The sequence below is a fragment of the Glycine max genome, chromosome 9, assembly GCF_000004515.6.
Source record: "Glycine max cultivar Williams 82 chromosome 9, Glycine_max_v4.0, whole genome shotgun sequence".
In the NCBI taxonomy this organism is placed as follows: Eukaryota; Viridiplantae; Streptophyta; class Magnoliopsida; order Fabales; family Fabaceae; genus Glycine; species Glycine max.
This window is the reverse complement of record NC_038245.2, coordinates 36,294,980-36,313,729: the sequence shown is the minus strand read 5'-3', so window position 1 is coordinate 36,313,729 and position 18,750 is coordinate 36,294,980. Positions and strand designations below refer to the sequence as shown.

Below are 18,750 nucleotides of genomic sequence, written 5' to 3'. Positions count from 1 at the left end.
ACCCATTTCTAGTGCATTTTGTTGGGCAAATTGCAAGAATTCTTCAACCCCATTCTGATACTGGTCACTTATGCGTGTTGCTTTCATCTAACTTTGATCCATCTTTGGTGTACTGTGACACAGGGTACATTATCCGATATGCATGACAACCTCTCTTTTTTCATAAAAAGGTGTGACCCTATCCCATTTGGGAAGACAAATTTTTACTTGATTCACACAAACAAGTTAAGATGGTTATGTTAAATTTGATGAAATTTCGGCAGTATTTCGCTTTGGTCTCCAAGTACACGACATGAAAGTGGTGACATCAATTCACCACGATCATGTATGCACCCGGAGAACAAAGCAAGATGCACTAAACTGATATTTAGTCAAAATTAACACAACATACTTAACTTATAAGTAAGAATTAAGTAAAAATAATTAGTCTTCCCAAACTGTCCATACGGATGATTCAAGATTCAATACAATAATTAATCCAAACTGTCCGTATTAATCGTTGTATTCAATCTCAAATGGGAAACTATGGTTCGCTCACAATGTACAAACATGTAATATTAAACAATACTCATATTCCAACAAAAAATGTAATAAATAACAACATAAGTGTCAGAATGACATACATACCTCAAAAGAAGTTATTGACGATGACTTTGGTTGCGGTAATGCCGGTGATTATAAGATGAGTGTATGTCCAGTGAACCAAGAAGAAATTTGTTGGTATCTTTAATAGAAGATAGATGATTTAATAGTACTACCTACATACAATAAAGTGTGTTTAACACCAAAGTAGGAGTACAATTGTCAAAACAAAATAAATTCAAACACACAGACGACATATGTATTTATGATCGGGTAAAAGCAATGGATATGGGTTTTCAACGAACAACATTTTTGTAACTAGATGTTAAACTACAACAAATTATGTTAATAAGCAATACATATGACATGCCCATTACTTGATTGCCATTATTATTTGTTGTTGCTTTAGTGGCTATGCTTGTAGGCTATAGACTTGTTGCCTATTTTGCCCTTATGAATTGGTAGTAAATTTAACTCTAAATTTAACTGTAGATGTCAAAATGTGATGTTGAAATTTTTTAAGGCAAAATTTAAATTTATTGGTCATCAAAATAAATTTGTACATAAACAAAATTAAAGGCTCTAATTAATAAAGTTGTATTTTGGTTTTAGGGGAAGGTAAAAAAATAAATGAAGATATTCAATGGAATTTAGTTGTAGTGTTAAACGATAGGATACAATAAATTTAAGGTTTTTAAGAGTCTAATTGTATAAGGATTGGGTCAAATTTAGTTTTATCCTTAAGCCTTATATTCAGATGTTTCAACCAGGAAATGTGAAAACATACAACATTAATGGCATAGGAAAATGAAGAAGTTCAGGATATTCTTTGTCCATATGAGAAGGTAAAACATGGTTAAAAAACCTTGTTTAACAGTGATATCTAAGATATGATTAAATCATGCTAGATACAATCACAAACACTATGGGTATTCTTACATTCCTCATTTATTATATATGCAAGATAAATATGTCATGTTTGCTTTATTTTAATCATTTCTACCACTCGATGAGTTTCAACCATAATATTTTGATGTTGTACAGACTATGGAGCAGAATGTTGGCCTATAAAGACAATCACTAGGACCATAAGGTATTAAACTTACTGTTGCAGAGATAAGAATGTTGTGGTACATGAGTGTACATACAACATAGAGGATAAAAAAATGCATACATTACGCAGAAAGTAGGGTAGCATCTATTGAGGAAAACAATTAACAATGTTGCCTAAGGTGGTTTGGCGTTGTGAGAATAAGGGTAATACAAACACAGTATGGAGTGAACCAGATGCTGGATAGCCATGTAATTAGATGTAGGACTAGGAGACCAACAAAGGTCTAGGTCAAACCATTAAAAATAAATTTATAAATGGATTTTCTAAGGATTCATGATAGAACACATGGCATCATTTGATTTCTATAGCTGGCACAACCTAGTGGGAAGACAATCATTATTAACAAGACATTCCGTACTAGATTCTACCCAAGCCTCTCTAGGACCTGAACCCTCAATGAGAAGAATTCTTAAAAGATGTGCTTCAATGGCAGACATTGTAAGAATGGGTACCACATCATCACAAGACATTGTTTCACATAACTGTAATACCTCAGGAGGAGTTTCTACATGTGGAAATTCAAAGTCAAGCTTACCACTTCCATGTCAAAACCATTCAGAGCAACAAGGTTTTCAAACTGAAGCATGTGGTCCACCTTAATTACCCTTTGTTGGCATATCATTGTCAACAAATTACGAAATTATAACCTGAAGCTTAGGTGACTTGTATGTTTCTCTAGCTTCACGCTTTTTTTTCCAGTGAAGTTGTTCAGAGTCTCCAATCTAGCTTAGGTGAATTGTAGGCAAACTCTAGCTTGAAGTTTGTCCAGTCAAGTGGTTCTGCCAATAAATAACAAAGTCCAAACATTTTTCCTTACTATGTTGCATGCACAAGCAAATGCAACATGTCTGTGGCTGATCTAATCTCTAAGCACAGTGTTATCCACGGGGAAAAACATTAAAAAAAAAGAAAACACACAATGTGTACATGTTAATTATTGGACATTATTTGAAGTTCTGAACATTATAAACATTATTTCGTGAATGAATGAAATTACTAAGGGATGCATGAAAGCCATTGACAATGGCTTATATGTCTGCACAAAGAGCAATGAGATGAATGCCATTCTTTAAAGCAGACTATGATGCAAGGAGCAAGCAAGTAATAATGGAAAGCCTCATCAAACAGAAAGTGATGCCCCTTAAGATGGTAATCATACATAATTGTGAAGGGTGTTATCAACATATGTTCAAAAAGGTATTCTAACTAGGCCAACTTTAATCTCCACCAAAAGGGACAATAAGGAGGTCTTCAATTTGGCAATTTGTTCCAAATTATGCTATTTTTTGAGAGGATCAAAAGGGGATCTGAATGTGTGGGTTGATTCCATGTTGTGTGAGTGATCCCAGCATTGAACACTAAAGTTTTGGCCTAGGTGTCTCAATGTTTCAACTATCAACATTGTCCTTTTATAAAATCTTTGATAAAAGGCACACAATTAACTTTTTACATTTCAAATTATTACATAGCTTTTCGTTTGCAATAGTCTTTGTCACACTAATTTAACTAAGACACAAGTGGTCTTCATTTAAAGCAGTATATATATTATGTGTGGAAACATAAATTGCCAATAAACAAATTGTGATATTATTACCTAATTTAAAGAAATTAAAAGGAGGTAATCACATTGATGAGTATTATATATTGAGTTAAAATAAAAAGAGTATAATTACCTCTAGAGTTCTTGGAAAAATGATCTCCTTTGTGAGTCCCCAAAATTATGTTGGCAACATTGTAGCTATAGATGTTCACAAATCAAGAAGATTCATGCCACCTTAGACAAGTTTTCTGGTTTCTGGCACAAGTACAAAGATTAAAGCTCGTCAAATTTGTGGTATTCAACAAAAATGATCATTGCAAATTAATCAATCCTAAAGTATCTCCATGGAATGCTCAATCCCTTTGGAATTGTTCAAGTTCAGAGATCTGCTTCAACCTCTTCCAACTTCAATTTTTTTCCTTTTTTTCTGCTTAATTAATGGTATACCATACTAGAATAATTTTACAAAAATATAGTAATTATTGTGACTACCTAATTTTTCCTTTATTATTTTTTTAAGAAAAAAGTTTTGTTAGTTATGTCCATTAAAATCTATTCTCATGATATGTATATTGAAGTCAATCAAGGCAACATATTATACACTTTTCATAGACCTTAAAAAGTTAAACTGATTATACATTAACAGGAATGTGAAAGATAGCATGAATCATCACTGCCAATTACCAGGGCCTCTAGTACCACTATTTGAGGAACTGAATCTAATTGGAGGTAGGAATTTTATAGAGCAAGGTGATAGCATAATGGACATCGGAGAATAAAGTAATACCTATACTTGTTCAGCTCCTCCAAGAGCTAGCCTAATACATTGAATTTTGTTGAGACAAAAAGTTTCTACGACCAAAATACAATCTCAAACAACTTTAGAATCAATAGAAACAAGTAGCTTAGTCATAAAAGAAACCTATATCAAAGAAAAAGAATCAATAGATACATTCATAAATTCAGAACAAAAGAAGACCTGAATAACAACAATTACATTCATCCTCATACAATAGAATGAAATTTTTATTTAGAGCAATGTTTATCCTCATGCTATACTAATAGCATAACCCCATTTAACATTATATTGAGTACTATAAGCATGCATGCACACATAATTTAATAGTAGACATTAGCAAAAAAACAATAATCATTTAAATAAGGTTAAATTAAAATTCTGGTCCTTACACTTGATATTTCTTTTCATTTTAGTCTTCACATGAAAAAAATCTACATTTTCATTCCTTCATGAATTTGTGCTTTTATGTCTTTGTTAGTTGTATATACTATATTTTAATATCAATCATGAATCTCACAATTCAATTCAAGATTTGGAAAATAGGTCCTCCAATTCACTATTTGAATCCCGATTCAATTACCATGAACTAATGTGACAGCGCCCTACGAATTAAGGGACCAGAGTCATTTCTTGCTCAAAACATTTCCCCAGTCTCAACAATTTATATTTATAATTTCAGTGGTTCTTTGAAAGACTAAAAAGTAAATTCCAACTACATGCTCATCAATCATCACTCATAGATTAAAATATCCTGACTTCTAAGATAAAAAAAAAAAATAGAATCTTTTCAGACAATGTTTAATTTCTCAATCAACTAAAGAAAATTCCACAAATACTCCTTTTATTGTTTATATTTTTTTAATTTGAACCTGAATTCACTCCTATGAACAATAACAAATATAAAGAGTCCCAAGTTTCAAATCGCTTTAAAATCTCTAGTGATATTTATTCAAAGTTGAAATGGGTAGAAATCAAATAAATGCCTCTAATTTTATGTCATTTTAGATGAAACTTGAAAGTATCTACAATGGCAACAATGGCCTGTCAATGCCGACGAGATATATGCAGGAGCAATAATGGCCTTAGATTTTGAATCTGCGAAAGATGGTGATTTAACTGTAATGTCAAATGGATCTCCTAAGAGGACTTTCAAGTTTGATGTTGTCTTTGGTCCACGCCAAGCTAAGCAAGGTATTGATGCTTTCATGCCATGAATTCTGTAAGATGGGATTCTGAAATGAACACAAATTCTCATTTTCATAGATTTGTATTGTTTTCTTTATAGGTGATATTTTTGAAGATGCAGCACCATTTGCAACCTCAGTTCTAGATGGGTTCAATGTATGCATTTTTGCATATGGACAAACTAGGACAGGTAAAACTTTCACAATGGAGGGCACAGAAGAGGCTCGAGGTGTTAATTTAATTTATTTTAAGAAAATGTTTGACATAATCAAGGAGAGGCAAAAGCTCTACTGTTATGACATTTCTGTAAGTGTCTTAGAAGCGTACAATGAGCAAATAACATATTTGCTGGTTGTAGGAAATCATCCAGGAACAGTATGACTTGAGATAAGGCAAGCTGCTAGAGGAATGCAAGGCACACGTGAACAATATGACTGAAGTTTGGGAAGTCCTACAAACCAGTAGCAATGCGAGGGCAGTAAGCTCAACCAATTCCAATGAGCATAGCAGCCGATCTCACTGGTCAGCTTAAACTTTTTTTAATTACATTCCTAAACCATATTTGAATCATATTCATTTGTAAACCATGTGGTTGGATAAACACCGCTTATGATGGTCTGTTGTTTCTATATACAGCATTCAATGTGTTATGGTTAAGGGGGACAATTAGTTGAATGGGGAATGCACGAGAACCAAGTTATGGTTGAGGACCTAGCCGGCAGTGAACGAGTGGCAAAGACAGAAGTGCATGGCAATAGACTAAAGGAGACACAAAATATTAATAGGTCTCTCTCTGCACTTGGTGATGTCATATCAGCTCTTGCAACAAAAAGTTCACACATTCCTTTCAGGTTATGTCAACATAAGTTTTAGCTCATGTTTTCGATTACAAATGCTGAAATATCTTTTGGTCTATTGGTTGGTATTGAAATTTTTGTTCTTCATGCTGCAGGAACTCCAACCTTACACACTTACTGCAACACTCATTAGGTACTTATTTCTCCATGCAAAGAAACTTATCTAGGGTTGCTTCTTTTGCACGTGTATGCCTGACTTCTATCCTCCACATGTATGCAAATATAACTAGAAAATTTGATGGACACTCTTGTTTTTCTAGGCGCACATTCAAATGCACTCATGTTTGTACAGATCAATTCTAATGAAAACTATTTGAGTGAGACAATTTTCTCTCTAAACTTTGCTAGTAGAGTAAGAGGAATAGAATTGGGATCTACAAGAAAGCAGTTGGACACTATTGAACTTTTGAGACACAAACAAATGGTATGACTGATGTAATGTTGTTGTATTTATAAACTACCTATATTTCACTGCTTAACAGTCATAGCCTGTTTCATTTTCAATAAGTTGACTCTCCTTTGTTAGCTTGAGAAAGTCAAACAAGAGGTAAAACTGAAAGATTTGCAAATGAAGAAGCTGGAGGAAACAATCCATGGATTGGAGTCCAAGATGAAGGAAAGAGACAATAAGAACAAAAATCTCCAAGAGAAGGTGTTGTATCAAAGCACAAATTTATAATTTATATCCTTCTAAGTAGTCTTCCTTTCCTGAAGTAGATGGATTCTCTTGGACTTCACTTGCAAATGTCTCATCATTGTCCATTTTCACTTTCAAGGTCAAGGAACCGGAATCACAACTTTTGGTTGAGAGAAAGCTGGCGCGTCAACATGTAGACTCAAAGATAGTTGAACAGCACCAAATGAAACATCAAGAAAAGCAAAACAATACACTTCTGAGACTAGCACTTGCAAGTAGACCACTAGGAAGTCTTAAGAATTTCAATGATCCAGTTAATGGTGGGTGGTTCAAAGACCAACAAATAAATTCAGCTAAACCACTCACTAAGAAAATTATCTTGAAACCTTGTATACCTATTTCCACAATGGAGACGTCCATCAAGTGCATTGATCATGCTGAGAAAGAAAACAATGGTGACATGGCTGACAAAGCCCTACTGCCAAAAAGGCTTGGAAGACCTTCTATCTGCATGATGACACCGCATGTTCCTTCAGCCGTTGCTTCAAGGAGAAACTCTCTGATTCGACTCCCAAGTATACCTAGCTTAACACAATTCCAGTCACCATTATTACCAAAGTTAACAAACCAATTTGATCAGAAGGATGCCAATGGGGAATCAGAAACCAACTGTGTGCTTGCACAGACTCATTTCTTATGTCCTAAAGAAGTTAGAAGTGGTGCTAAGAGGATTGGTAGCATACTAAGAAGAAGCCTTCACAAGAAAATACAGGTTAAGTCTCCATTTCAGCAGCACATGAGGAAGGTTGGTGTAAATGTAGGAATGGAGAAAGTTAGAGTTTCCATTGGAAGTAGGGGAGATTGGTAGTAGAGGAGGAGCTAAAGATATTCAACAAAAGAATAGTCAAAAGGAAAAGGAAAGGGGATGGATCTAAAAGCTGTGTTGATCTAGATTTTTTTTTTTTGTATGTGTGGATAGATGAAATTGATTTCTTCTATGTAACCCCTTTCAAGTAATGTGAAAAAAATATATGTTTTTCATATTGGAAATGCTAGAAAAGTGTGATAACTTTATTGTCTACCCCTTAATGTGTATGTATGTGAAAAATTTATCTCATGATTCTCGTCCATAACAAGTGTGAACATCAATCTACAAACATGCTAGTCTTGAGTCTCGACATAATATATAGATTGATTTCCAATAGTAATTGACTATGGATGTCTAAGAACAATAAAGTTATAAATAAGCCAATAACATTTCAGTACTAAATCGTACTTGATGCCTTGCAGTAAAAAACAAATTGCTCAAGAGTTTATCATGCTAATTAAGTAAATAGCTATTTAAATAATAAAATGAAGAAATGTTTCGTAAAAATAATATGATCCATTGTACACTAAAAGGTTACTATGTTGTTGGCCAACATATCGCAACATCATTAAGGTACAATGCTGTCAAAACTTGCAATGACTATGGATGGCTTCTCAAGAAATATCAAAAATAGTATGAAACTCATTTGTTAAGAGAAGAAATGACATGGAGCTTTTGTTTCAAGTTATCTTGGTTTATTTCGGAAATGAGGTTAGGAAACTTCCAATCTTTATAGAATTACAAAGAGTTCTCATTAAGTCTTCCATTCCAATCCATTCAGCAGGTGAAAAGAAAAACCACATATTCAATGAGTATCCTATTGCTAACTGCTAAATGGCCTAAGCTGTAGCTGGTAACAAAGGTCTTCCAAGCTCCTACTATGGACCAACATTGAAATTAGCCACAAATGCATCTCCAACAATGACCCGCTACCATCACTGCCCGCCAACAACAATTCTTACTCACAAGGAAACCAAGTTGTTGTGAACTTAGCTTTTATATATATATGGAACCTCTTACATTTTAATCTATTTTACGTTTTAAATAAAAAAATTTCTATTAATGCTTATAGACTATACTTTATTCAAACAAACCCATTCTAAGACACTATTGGAGTTGGACTTTTGGGAAATTTTTTAGGTTAAACTATTTCATCGCTATAGTTATTTCCATTTTTTATTTTTACCCCGCAGATGCCAACAATGTAAGTTTCATTCATGCTCCTCAAACACCTAAAACATTGTATGCATATAAGGCCCTAAAATTGAAGGCAACATAAAACATTCAAAATGCAACATCCTCAAAGGATAGGAACACTTGTGTGTGTGTGCGAACATGACTTATGTGTACAAATGTCTATATAATACAATGCAAGTGTGGCATATTTTTGCAGTTTAAGTGATTTTAATTAGATTTTCTTACCTGTATCACAGATGTACGGAGGCGCGAGATGACTGTTAATTAGTAGAGAACTCCGGCCACCAAAACACCCATGTAGACATCGACAGTGACAAACAGACGAACTCAGGCACGACGTAGGGTGAGAGGAAATTAATGCTTTCAGGGAGGCAAAAAACACATGTGTGCGTGACTAGGGAAGTTTCAGAGTTCAAATCTTCTCTATGAACGAAGACGATCATAAACAAGGACCGTCGTTGTCTTCAATCTGTGTTATTACAAAATTGCCACCATGTGGCATTCTAAGATGGTTCCTTATGACCGTCTTAGAATGTGCCACGTAAATAATAATTATAATCCCCTTAATTACAAAAATACCACCGCGTCGTATACTAAGACAAGTCTATAGAATCTTCTTAGAATGTCTATCATAGAAAAGCGCTTTTCTAGTAGTGAGGATGAAGGACACATGATCCTAATGAGGCTTAGAGTGGTTGGCTTTGTGATGGTATTGTTTTCACAGTTAGGTTCGGTGGTTGTTATTTTAGGGGTATGTTTTGTCTGATGCAGATGTGCTGGCAATTAATATTTATCTTCGTTAATGAAATAAAGTTAAATTTACCATTTATTAGGAAAGAATGATGCATTTTAAATAAAGTTAAAACAATATTTTTTTTGTATGCATAGTAATTGGGTTCTTAGTGGCGGCAAGAGAATCATCTGAATCTGATAGGATTAAAAACTGGGGCATAGTACTTCTACACAAATCACATAAAAATCACAAGGAAATAAGAAATGAAATATAGTTCCAGTTTGGGATATATTTCCTCCCTTTAAGCATCCAACATTAATAACTTATAAAAGCCAAAGCAAACTCCTCGAAGATGCCAAACATAAAGCAATTTTCCATAATACAACCAAAGTGTGAATGGATCATAATAAGCATGGTGAATAAAGAAACTATTTACATACAAATGATACAATACAATGAATCATTTAGCTTTCTTCAATCCATAAAATGAAACTAATGAAAAGATAGTGGATTTTATTTGTTGATCACTGTCTAAGAACCATTAGCTAGAGGCGTTGAAGACTTCTTACCCTCAATGTCCATCTCTTTTACACTATAACTCAGTTAAAATGACTCATATTTCTCCACCTTACTAGGTTGAGAATTATGATGCTCGTCACTTTCATCCTCAAGAGAACCCCTCTATTGCAGCTCTTTGACTTTAAGAAATTCATCATAATTGACCTTTTTGTGCTCTTTAAAACTCAAGTTCCTATCTGAAAATTTTATAGTCAATTTGGATTAATAAGTAGGTGTAATTTCTTTACTTTATTATTATTTTTAATGAAATAATGAAAAATTAACATCTTTGCCATTTGTAATTAGCTTAAGTCAAAAGAAGGAGAATGAAGTGTTTTAGAGGGAATTTGACAAAAAATTGTGAAGAAAAAGAAACATAAGAAGATAGCATGCTCAACGCGCACTGCAAGCCCAACGCACAACACTCATTTAGTGAGCAGTTCCAGGCTTAGCGCAGGTCTCGTTCAGCACATGCACTCTCCCAATGCGCAAGTCCGGCTCAGCACAAGAAGACCCAATGCGCACTCAGCGCAAAGTCAGCGTGAAAAGTAAGCTACCTTAGGCCTATAAAAGGAGTAGGAAGCTGAAGGAAAAGACACACCGAGTCTCAAAGCCCTCCAGTGCATAAATCCAAAGCCTGAGCCTCTCTCTTAGGGGAAATCCTCTTACTTAGTCATTCCCTACTGTTTTGGTTGTTACTTATCATTTATCACTTTCTTCCATTAGCCTTCGAGGTGTACAACCTCTCATGACTATGAGAGGCTAAACCCCTCAGTTGGGGCCTAGCAGCCAAAGCTCCCTTGTAATGTAACTATTCTTCTTATCTATTAATGCAATCTCAATTTCTATTGTTATTGTGTGGTTTGGCCATCCATACATCTATTTTAGGGGTTATTGATTGGGAAGTGGTAATGTCTAAAACAACTGGGAAAGAATATCTCAACACTGTATTTCTAGGGATAGAGTGACTCTGTTGTGCCCCTGCATGCATCTTCATACTTAATGTTGTTTATTATTCTATCTTTGCAAAGGGATTTGGGAGAAACAATACATAAATTAGGCTCTTTAGCGTGAGGGATTCAGGTTGAGCATATTAGTAGATGCGGGTGGAAATTGGGAAAGCATTCAATAGAAAAACTCATTAATATTGCATCAGGGATAGTTAGGCATGTTAGGACCCAACATTATCTTATATTGAATTCATCTTTTGCATTAAAGCTATTGTTTAATTTTCTAATTGTCTTTTTCTCTACCCTTTTTATCCACAAATTTCACATTTACAATTTCTTGTCTCTTCTACTTCTTCTATTGCTTACAAATTGGGTATTTACCAACGCAATTATAAACAAAGTCCATGTGGACTCGACACTCAGACTTCCGTTTTAATCTTTACTACTTGATAAAATTGGTACGGTTTCCAATCTGTTAACACTTCCCTCCATGAGAGAAAGAAATGACAAGATTCCAATACCTTTTCCTTTTCCCTATCAAATAGATTCCAACTCATTATCACTCAGTTAACTAAAATTTGAAACAGTAAGCAGTCTCTAAGTCTAATTTTTTTTATTGAATAATGTTAATTATTAGTTTTTTAGTTTTTTTGTTAACACTAGAGATCAAAACCACTACATTTTCCTCCTTTCTTTCTTTTTTAACCACCCAACCAACCTTATATCTCCTCCAAGTCTGATATTTAGCCCAGGCCGACACAACATAAGTACTAATCAAGATTTGGCAGAACATTCTAAGCTATATAAATCAATTAGTTATTGGTCAACACCAATGGAAAAAAGCCCTTTCAAATCCAACAGAGTGGATATAGGAAGAAAGAAGAGATAATAACCGTTGTCTCATTGTGTCCCAAATTATCAAAAAGACAGAACTAACTCATCATGTGCATGCATTTCTAAAGTTGTATTCCCTAACAATAAACAGTTAATCCATTTACAATTAATAAACAATATGATCCTTGAAAATGACAACTTATATAGCTTTGGTTCCTGAAAGTTGTGATACATAAAATAAGTACTTTAGGAGATAAAATTGTTAGCAGATTAATAACTGGATAGTGTGAACATGTTAGCAGGTTCATACTTTTAGAGAACAATTTATATAGACAAACACTTTCAGAGACCAAAGCAACACCAGTTGTCACTTTCCAGGACCAAAGGATATATTAGCTCAACCATTTTCTACAAATATTATGTTCATTCCATATTATTCCTAGTTTAGAAAAAATAGAAAATTTCACAACAGTAACAAGTGACTTTCTATTCTTGATTATGAAGCTAAAAAAACATAAACATAAAGCATGAGCAACGTCAACCAAATTCATTTATAGCTCCATAAACCTGACTTCATCTTATAATCCTTACATGTTAAAATATGAAAATTAAGGCAATATTTATATAATTATTCAAATATTTCAATTATTTCGATAAGAAATCAATAATAGAAATCAATAATAGAAACCAATTCTCATAAAGGAGAGGCACAAGCATCTATTAAGGGTAACAATCATAAAAAAACTAACTTTTAGAATTAAATTCAGCTTGTTTCTTAGTCCTTATTTGTTTTCGTCTATATTACTTTGCCAGTTGTAGTTTAGGGTGAAACTACTGATTTCTTGTATTTCTATTTGTTAAAATGTTGCTTGTGAGCTACTAGCTGAGTTTATTATCAATTAAAATAAATCCATATGAAGACAAATGCACACAAAATGCATTTATTTGTGCAAGGGAAAAAGAATTAGGTTGAGAATCATATAGCTGAAAAATGGCCACATAATTAGTATTTTAGCAAAAAATCACAAGATAAACATAGTTGAATTTAACTACATTATGAAATAGACCCACCATAACTTTTTCCACTTTTGTGCCATTATAGGTGCTTGTGTAGACAGTTTGCTCCATATATCAAACATGTAAATATCCACATAAGTTTAAAAGTGGAACGCATCAACAAATGGCAATAAATAATGTTCAACAACCACCAAACCATGTGTTTCCTTTCTTCAAAATGTTTTAACATTAATTCATAAGTTTGTGTGGCAGCATGCCTCTACTTCTACTATTAGTTTACTTCAAACTTGATAAGTTTGTGTGCATAAGCTAAAAGTTGCATTTGGAGATTACTCACCCATGTTTTCATAATTTTCTCTACTAGTAACTAATAAAGTGTTGTCATACATGTTAGTTAGACCAAGTGATATACTATCTCATAGGTTAAGACAAACTATTTGTGATTGTGCCATAAGTTTTTGTGCATGAGCTAAAAATTTCATTTGGAGATTACTCAACCATCTTTTCATAATTTTCTGTGCTAATAAATGATTAGATTTTTTTATTCATGTTAGTGTAAGAAAAGTGATTTTCTATATTATAGGTTAAGACAAACTATTTGTGGTTGCCTAAAATTGCCACAAGTAGGACAACATTCAAGCCAACGTATAGCAATTAACTTATTTATCGGGGGTGGTCGGTGGGGCATGCAATATATAGCAATGTATACAAAGCCCGAGATAAAGATAGTGGGAAGATTGTTGCTTTGAAGAACGTAACATTTCACACATCCGATCCTGAAAGCATAAAGTTTATGGAAAGAAAGATAATGATATTGCAGGCTCTAGATCATCCTAATGTCATAAAACTGGAAGGACTAGCAACATCAAGGATGTAGTATAGTCTACATATACTTTTTTATTACATGCATTCTGACCTTACAAGAATTATCTCCTGCCCTGGGAGAAACTCACTGAACCACAGGTTTGGTTTCTATCCTGATATTAATTTCAATGCACTCTTAGTATAAAAATATTTTACATTATTAATAAATTATAAATCATTCTAAATATGTCTTTAAAGTAATTATTACAAAAATTAACAATATTATCACTCATTAGTCTATGAATGATTGGAAGTATAAATAACTTTTATACTAGAATTCGAGCTAATTATATTTTTATTCCTAACATTCATTTTGAGATGTTTGTAAATTGTAATTGTTTGCTTCTAGGAAAGGCTACATATAAATGATTTTTTTCTTTTATTTTAGTTGTTCTTGATTTTGTTTATTAATAAATATAGGATTTGTAATAGCTTAAACTTAAAAATCTTTAGTCACTTCCTATGTTGTTCATGTTGTTGATATTTGGATCAGCTTTTAGCTAGTGATGAAATGATAATAGTGGTTTAGTTGTAATTTATGTAGATCAAGTGTAATATGGATAGAGATATTAAACCTTTTAACTTGTTAGTAGATAAAAAAAAGGGGTGCTAAAAATTTCAGATTTTGGGTTGCCAAATTCTTTTGCTATCAAACTTGAAGGACCTTTTACAAATCGAGTGGTCACAATTTGGTATAGAGCTCTTAAACTTCTTTTAGGATCAATGGATTATGGATATGAAATTCATCTCTGGAGGGCATAATGCTTGTTGGCAGAGATGTTCCTTGGAAGACCAATTATGCCTGAGAGGACCGAGGTAAAACTATTTGGACTGCATGAAAATAGTGAAAGAGTTTATTTGTACACAACGATGATTGATCTCATCATTATCGAAACTTATATCAAGTCATGTCACATGCATGTTAAAGTAACTAACTAATTTTTGCCCCCTTTCATGGAGAAATTATGACATGGTCTACTACATGTGATCTGTCTATGATGATAAATAACTTTTACATGACATGTAATTGAGTTCTTCAAGAAAAAATTAATAAAACTCAATTATATGTTACGAGAAGATTACCGAGGACATGATAGTCTTAGACCATATAATAATTTATGTTGTCCCCCTACTATATTTGGGTATTGACCCGAATTCTTTGAACTCATGCATTCGCACAATCATAAATTGGCATCGATGAAGATTGGATGGTTGAAATCTCAAAAGCATATTTTAATTGTGATTCATATCTTATGAATTTGTGAATGCATTTGGTACATTCTATATTAATTAAACCTGCTAATAGAAGCTTTTGGAGTCTGGTCAGCTGCTAAGCATTTTGTGTATATAGGTGGAACAACTTCACATGATTTACAAACTTTATGGTTTACCTTCAATGGATTACTAGATAAAAATGAAGCTAATGACAAGCTTCCGTCCACCACCACATTATAAAGCTAATTATGAAGAAAATTTCAAGGATTTTCCTTCCTTTGCCTGTGCTCTCTTGACCACTCTTCTTGATCTAGACTCTTACTCTCGTGCCACCGCTGCCTTTGCTCTTCAAAGTGAAGTGAGTTACTTCTATAGCTTGTTGCTAATTAATCATGTTTCTAGTCACTTTTATGTGCACTTACATGTGTTTTTATTTGATAATGAATGACTTAGCAAGACTGTAATAGTCTCTGAAATTAAAATCTTGCAATAAACATAAATATTTTTAATATCTATAAAAAAAATTTGGTTGAAATTTTTTATTTGATGAAGAGGACGTTTAAGGAAGATTAGAAGTTCACCTTTGATAAAATAAGATAACTATTGTCTTTCCATTGTTCCTTACCTTAGTCTTTGCTTTTCAACATGAAGAGCATCATGATTAATTGACACTAAGATCAAGTCCTGAATTAGCCACTTGATATTTGAAAGTTAGCAAGGTTTTGTTACTAAATTTGCAAGTCTCATACAAATGTATAAACTTTCAAAAGTTTGAAGAACAAAATAGAATTTTTATGTGTTGTAAAAACATAATTTGAAAATTGAAATTGCTATATGCTAAGGGTTGACTGCTATCAGTTTTTTGATGTCAAGTCCATTAGCATGTGACCTTTTAGCGTTACCAGTGATCTACAAAGACGAGGACAAACACTCACAAACAAAGAGACGCAAAAGGTATGCTATCAGTTTAGAACTAAGAAGCTTTGTCTTTCACACAAGTGTGAACCAAATTATGTGCTATTGATATATTAATTGTTAACTAGAGTGCAACATTGGATTTCATATTGTGGACTGATCTTGATCATTGTTTATTACTTTTCATAAAAAAACTAAGGTGCAAGTGTCTAAAAAATAAAGGGCATGTATATCAAACAAGTGCATGCAATGTGATTCAGTCACCAAAGAACCAAACCAAACTGCTGAACAAAGCAGGAAAGATTCAGAATCAGCATAAGACGTGATTTCCAACCAAACAGTTTATATATAGCTGGAGATGACTACAAAAAATGACCTTTTAAAAAAAATAACACATTCTAAGACGGTTGTCCACAATCGTCGTAGAATGTCTGAATATTCTAAGATGGGTGATACAACGAAGGTCAACAACCGACATTGTATGTCAAAGTTAATCAATGTAGAAAGGCATTTTTGTAGTAGTGCGTAAAATTTATTAAGCAAGAAATAAGACATAATCAAACACATTATTCACTGAAGCTCAAATGAATTTCACCCAAAAATTAAAAAGTATGCTAGAAAAAGTATATTAAAGATATTATTGCTAATACTGTATCAATGTTGGAGATACAAAATTATTGAGTAAACATTCACTTTAATTCTTAAGATTTGTATACGTGAGTCACCTTATCTTAGAATGTTGGAGATACAAAAATTTGTGCATACCCTTTAACTACGAGTCTGGCCTTGTGCTTGTTGATTGAGCAATCTGCATTAAGCTTTGTTCTGAAAACCCATTTAACTCCAATGACTTTTCTACCTTCATGCCTATCAACAAGTTCCCATGTTTTGTTTTTCTGTATCATGGACATTTCCTCCTCCATTGCAACTTTCCATTTTAGATCCTTTTGTGCTTCCTCACAGCTAGCAGGTTCACAAATTCCTACATTACATCTTTGATAAACATCAGAAAGCAGTCTTTTGCCTCTGACTGGAGGGTCATCTTCTAATTCATCTTGCAACAACTCTGTTCTTTGCTGTCCAGGATGATTATCATTAATGTTGTCAAATAGTTCAATTGTTCTTTGTAAGTTTTCCCATTTCCATTCCTGACCTTCATTGAAGTGCACATCTCTAGTAACAGTCATCTTTCCAGTTTGAGGATGATACACTTTTTAGGCTTTTGAAACTGAACTGTAACCCACAAAGATGCCCAAAATTGCCTTTTTGTCAAATTTGTCATGCTTAACCTGTGGAACATGTGCAAAACAAACACAACCAAACACTTTAAGAAAAGTTAGTGAAGGCTTATAGCCATACCAGGCCTCAAATGGAGTTTTATCCTTCAAGACTTTGGTTGGAAGCCGATTTTGCAGAAAAAACTGTTGTGTTAGTTGCCTACGCCCCAAATGTTTTAGCCAACTCCTTCTCATGCAACATACATCTAGCCATCTCCATCATTGATCTGTTTATCCTTTCACTATCCCATTTTGCTCTGGAGTGTAGGGGGCTGTGAGTTAATATTCAATTCCAACTTCTTCACAAAATTGATTAAATTTTGTTGATGTATACTCTTTCCCATTTTCATTGAATCTTGCAGTCACTTTGAGTTTCCACCATTTTCTTGAACTTCACAAATACTTCAGCCACTTCATGCTTGAATTTCAAGAAAAAAAATCCAGCACATTCTTGTAAAGTCATCTATGAAAAGAATAAAGTAGAGACTACCTTGTAGTGATGGTGTTCTTTGAGGTCCTGCCACATCAGTGTGAATTAGCTGCAACTTTTGAGAGGTTCTCCAAGCTAATTTGGGGAATGATTTTCTATTTTGTTTACCAAATTGACAAGCATTATAGTTTGGCAAACTATCAGAAAGTATTGGTAGACCTTTTGACATGTCCTTTTTTTCATGTTTAGCATTCTTTCAAGATGGCAATGACCAAGTCTCTTGTGCCAGAGTTCCGTGGGTGTGACTTGAGTGAAATAGGTTGCATGCTCCTTCTCTGTTAGATCAAATGAGAAGCTTTTACCTCTCATTTTAACCCTTAGAACTTCCCGGCCAGCAATGTCATAGATAAGGCAGTGTTGATGTTCAAAGGAAACTTTAAATCCTTTTTAATCAACTGACCTACACTTAGAAAGTTTTGGTCAATGTCAAGTACATAAAGAACATCTGATATTATTTTGGTACCTGAACACGTTGAAATTGCAATGGTTCCTTTTCCTTTTGCAAAAATATAGCCACCATTCCCAATTCTGACCTTTGAGACATTAGTTGGCTTCAAATCCTTGAATAGAGTCTTATCATATGTCATATGGTTCGTACAATCACTATCAATCAACCAACATTCAAAACTACTCCTCATCGAATAGCATGTTGCAGTAGAAATATAATCTTCTTCCTCCTACTCAACATCTTGGGCATTGACTTCATGCTGCTGAAATTTGCTTCTACAAATTATAGCTTCATGTCCAAGCTAATTGCACTTGTTGCACTTTGCGTCTGGTCGTTTCCAACATTTGTATGGTAGGTGACCTAGTTTTCTGCAATGCTGACAAGGTGGATAATTTTTCTTTTTACCCTTACCTTTGTTTTAGTTGTTTGCACTATTTTTGCTGCTTGTTGGCTGGCTCTTCTTGACATATTTCTTTCTACTGGATTCAGCATGATGGTGCTTGGCTGGTAAAGCACCTTCAACTGCATTGTCTTGTCTCATCAACCTCCGTTGCTCTTGGGACTGCATAGCACTTACAAGTTCTGCCAATGTAATCTTTGACAGATCCTTAGTATTTTCCAATGAAGCAATAAAAGCTTCAAATTTTTCAAGGGCAATCACCAGTATTTT

At 33.7% G+C, this 18,750-nt stretch overlaps 1 pseudogene; it reads left to right on the top strand.

The window, feature by feature from the left end:
• Window positions 1-2,803: 2,803 nt before the first annotated feature.
• Window positions 2,804-7,747, top strand: LOC100808534 (kinesin-like protein KIN-14Q; annotated as a pseudogene).
• The last annotated feature ends 11,003 nt before the right edge of the window (window positions 7,748-18,750 follow it).